The sequence below is a fragment of the Triticum urartu genome, chromosome 5 (genome assembly GCF_003073215.2).
Source record: "Triticum urartu cultivar G1812 chromosome 5, Tu2.1, whole genome shotgun sequence".
Taxonomy (NCBI): Eukaryota; Viridiplantae; Streptophyta; class Magnoliopsida; order Poales; family Poaceae; genus Triticum; species Triticum urartu.
In genome coordinates, this window is record NC_053026.1 from 273,517,958 (window position 1) to 273,522,611 (window position 4,654).

The following is a 4,654-nucleotide window of genomic DNA, read 5'->3' on the forward strand; positions in this document are numbered from 1 at the left end:
TTCTGAAGGTTTACCACTGAACGGGTTATAATGCCCCAATATAAACTTATCATGATTTATAACCAAGGCGGACTAAATAATAATCATATTGAACATATAAACCCTTCTAAACTCGTAGTCACAACCGTTGCCCACGCCGCCTTTAAATCGCTATGCCACCACCTGTTAATTCGGTGCCCCGCCGGGGGCATTTTAATAATTTCACGTCTAGATGTATAAAACTCAGTCGCTCAGTTGACGAACCCTAGCCGTCGCCCGCTCCCGCACTCTCCTCCCCCTCCTGCCTCTTCCCTTCCCCGCCTACTCCTCCTGTCGCCGCTGCCGCCTCCGCTCCTGCTGTCGCCACATCGCCGCCCCAAACCCCTGCCGCATCGGAGAGAAATCCATGGCGGTGGACAAGCCCGGCGGCGGCGGGGCCTCCTCCTCCCGCCCCCCCTCCCCCGTCCTCAGTCCGGCCTCGATAAGAGAAGGGGAGCAGCAGCCACGCTAGCTGGCTCGCACCTCGTCGCCACCTCTCCTCACCTTCTCCCAGGTTCCTGATCTGGAGCGGGAGGGAGGCCAGGCTACCCTTGACACGCATGTACTCCCCCTTTCCCCTTTGTGCCCTCTCTCTCTCTCTCTTCCCCGACCTCTCTTTCTTGTTACACACAGATTCATTGGAGCAGCACACCTGGTTTTAGATCTTTCTTAACTTCTCCTATTTGCTATTGTTGTGTCAGAACTGATGGATATCAAGGATTGCTGCCTTCAAGTTATGTTTCCCCGTTATAAGGACTCCATTCAATTGATTATTTTTTATGGCTGCAGATGTGGAATGTTCTCACTATCAACTCTGGAATAACTAGCAAGTAGTGGGGTCAATGGCATCCGTGGGAGACATTTTGGTGGCACATGGACATCACGTTCTGGAATAAAGTAAGTCTCACAATCAACTTGGGAAGATGAGGTAGGCTGCCTTCAATTTTCTATCTGGGTAGCAGCAACAAATTCATGAATCTACCGCTTGTTTCCTTTATTATTGTGATCTATGCAAAAAGTAAATTTTGCTTGAAGATTGCAGCACACACGGATTGCTTGGCAGACTAAAATAAGTAGGAGCTTCTGATTGGACCCTTCAAGCAATAGTGTTGTTAATATATTAGTTATTATATTATGTTACTAGATTATTAGAATAACTTCCTGATATATGTGTTTATATGATTTCTGACATTTACTGCAATAATATTGATGGCCAAGCACTATACTGTGCATAAACAAAAAAAAAAATCAGTTTTTCTTTTCGTAGTTGCAGCAATTTTCCTGTACCAATAGTGTGACACTACACTACTCTTCATTTTTACAGGCCATGGAACAATAAATAACTTGGCAACGGATACCCTGTGGTCTACAATTATACTGTAATTATGTGTGCACTTTGGATCTATTGGATGTCTAAATGTATTGTTAATCGACAACTACTAATGCAAAGGTATGTTCTATTTGTAATATGAAATGATTCTTATTTGTACCTCCAGCAGTCCTTCTCACATTTTCTATTTGTAATATGAAATGATTCTTATTTGTACCTCCAGCACTCTTCTATCTCTCCTTTTAGAACTAATGACATAAAAAATGTGGTCTGGAGTCTGGTCGTGTTTGAACAAAGTTGGTCAGAATGATATAGTTGTTTTCTTCAAGTTCATTATATTAATTTTTTCAGTATATAGATTATTTATTTGTTCACACAATACATGGCAGGAGATGTGTGTCGAGAGGCACATGAATATGCACGTGGTCTGTTTTTCAGCATGGTAGTCTAAAAAACTGTGGTATTCTCAGAACACGTAGAAAATGCTTTGCTATCAAACCGGGCAAGTGCAGATTTCCTTGAATATAGTTTATTTTACAATTGTGTTGCCAACGTGCTTCCATTGTTTTATCACCATAAAATAGTTCTAGGTGCTCATATAAAATTTAGTGGCGTGTATGGGTGATTGTAGTGCAGTTTTGTTTATCTGCTTGCATTTTCAGCATTATAGTGTTGATATACTATCTCAATAAACAGTGAATACGTATAATATGTACAAGCTACATTCAAGTTATGGCAGTGTGCCTGGGTAAGATGAACTGGTAATCTTCTGCTAGCTGAAAAAAACTTTTTTCGTCTTTACATGTGTTTCTTGTTGAAACTCTTTTTCGTCTTTGCATGTGTTTCTTGATGAAGCTCGTGATTTTCAAGTTATGGCAGTACATATGTCTACCCACTTGCATGACTTCCGATATTGTCCTTATTTTGCTCCTCCTTACCCTTGTTCTGTTAGTGCAGTTCTTTTAAATAGCAGGGACAGAGTCCCAGAAAACATGCCTGATTGCTTTTCTTAGTGGCGCACTTGCAAGTATATGTGGTAGTTTCTGTTAGTTTCTCATGCTTTTCTACAAAGTGATAGGTTAATAATGTCATCAACAATTTTTTCCTTAACTGATCAATATCTTAGAAGTTGTCACTCATTAGTTTTCTTTTCCTTATCTGATCTCTAGCGAGTAGAGTGATTTATTTTCGCAATACCTAATTCTGATCATAGGTAATGACAGATTTGTTTTCATTAAATGAGATTCTTGTTTTGTGTTGATTTTACAAAATTTCTGTAGCTACATATTTGCTCAATCCAATAAGACAGATTTTAATCAACCTTTATTATAATGTATTTCCAATTGTTCATAACTACATAAATTTTTGTTGTGATTTTGCAAGATTTCGAAATTATTGTGTTTCAAAATTGTTCTTATTTTATCCAAAAGACAGATTTTACTCAACCTTCAGTATAATATTTGCTTTGTTCTTATACTGATTCCTCGATGCTCTGTTCATGGCTTTGTTCTTATTTCTGAAGCTATATATTTGCTCTATCCAAAAGACAGATTTTACTTAATCTTTTGCCTTTTAGAAAAAGGGAGATGCCATTTAGAGCTTACTCTGTCCAACTTGATCTTCAACTTGCCGCTACTGTTCCTAAGCATTTTCCTGAAAACTGTTGTATTTGCTTTAGAGAATGAGCTCACCTTACTCAGAAGATATGCCAAGTAAAAAATTAGAAATTGAACAATTAGTTCCGCTCTTAAATTTTGCACAACAGTCCAAATTATCCAATAAATCATGTGTTAGCAGGGTCAAATTATAGAAGTTGAATCACTTGTTCTAAATTACCCAATCCAAATTATGGATGTTAATAATATGCTTTGTGTTAGACTGTTAGTCAAATTGTCGAAAGCCGGAGCTGGGTCGAGGAGCCGGCCTCCGCCTTTGACCATTACGTGAGAAGCAACACCGGCGTTGGCCGTTCCGTGTGCAGAGTGTGTGAGTTAGTGATTTAATTCCATCCTTTCCATCTCATGATGTGATTTTTCCTTTAGGATGAATTAGTAACTTTGTGTGGAGGTGGCAGCACTACCTGCTGGTTGGTGTAATGCCGTGCTTGACAGGGTGATTTGCAATTCCGAGTTTGTTTAATGGCTTAATGTCTAAGCACTCATCCCCTTATTCTGTTGTGTTGTTACCAACTTGGTTTGCAAGGAACAGACCTTCATCTGTGTACATCAAGATTGCTAATTGCCAGCTGAAGGTTGGTTTTGTTATCTGAGTAATCAGTTTTGTCATGTTGATCAACGATGCAATTTCAGTGAGGATATGTTTATGTTGCTTATTACTGTGCTTGACAGGGTGATAGTAAAGCATGAAGATGCCTAAGCTTATGAGGAAGCTGCAAACTGCGACTAAAAATTCTCACTTCAGGGTATTTCTTTTTACAATTTACTGCGCAGGATACATATCCTTCGCCATTAACATTCTTTTCCTCTCAGGTACTCTCTCTCTCTCTCGATCTCAGAGAGGAAACGAGGCAGCCACGGCCTCCTTGCCCCCCCCCCCCCTTCTCTCCCTCTCTCCCGTGCCTCCGCGCTACTGCAGTACTCCCGCGCTGCACACAGCTGCTGCTCCCCAACCACGGCGCTATGATGGTGCTTGCTCGCCTGGTCGCCGCCTCGTCTCGCCCAATCTTGATATAGTCCGGGGCGGCGCCGGCACCGCTCGACCGCGTCGTTGCCTCCTCTGCGTCATGAGAAGCGCCACCATTGCCTCCACCCCCACTGGGCAAGGAGCTCGAGGTGTTTGGGGGTTCGTGTTTCCTACACAGGCCAAAACACTATTGGAGCCTTGGAGGTGTGTGTGCAGCTCTAATTTGCTAACATCCTTTTTTTCTTTTACCGCTGAATGCATCTATCAAATGAACTGTGTGGGTGCTTTCAGATAAGGTTACTGGTTTTGTAGATTTAGTATGATTCTGGACCATACTCTGAAACTAAAATGTACTAGATCTGTACCCCTGTATCTCTGGACATACTTTGGAACTAAATTATACTATTATGCAAGGTTGTTTCTAATGACAGTAAACTGCATAATGATGTTTCAAATTATTTTGCGCAAGGTTGTTTCTAATGACTTGTCCATTTGCTTATTTCCTTGTTCAGTTTGAACCAGTCGTTTGGAGCAGATCAGCTCAAAAGAGATCCTTTGTACCATTTGCAGACTACCCATCTCCCTCTGGTAATTCGTTTCTGCTATGTGAATCTTGATGTACAATTCCCATTTCACTTACTGGCAACAACCATTATCTCTCTC

The 4,654-nt window shown here is 41.1% G+C and overlaps 1 long non-coding RNA gene across 4 annotated transcripts; it reads left to right on the forward strand.

The window, feature by feature from the left end:
* The first annotated feature begins 445 nt into the window (after positions 1–445).
* LOC125508579 lies at positions 446–4,639 on the forward strand. Of its 4 annotated transcripts, none has more exons than XR_007283613.1 (7): positions 446–580; positions 808–946; positions 1,343–1,468; positions 1,738–3,599; positions 3,697–3,770; positions 3,838–4,195; positions 4,504–4,639. It is a non-coding gene; the product is annotated as an uncharacterized LOC125508579 (long non-coding RNA). The 4 variants fall into 4 exon arrangements; XR_007283611.1 differs by having other exon boundaries at positions 808–915; XR_007283612.1 differs by having other exon boundaries at positions 1,343–3,599.
* The last annotated feature ends 15 nt before the right edge of the window (positions 4,640–4,654 follow it).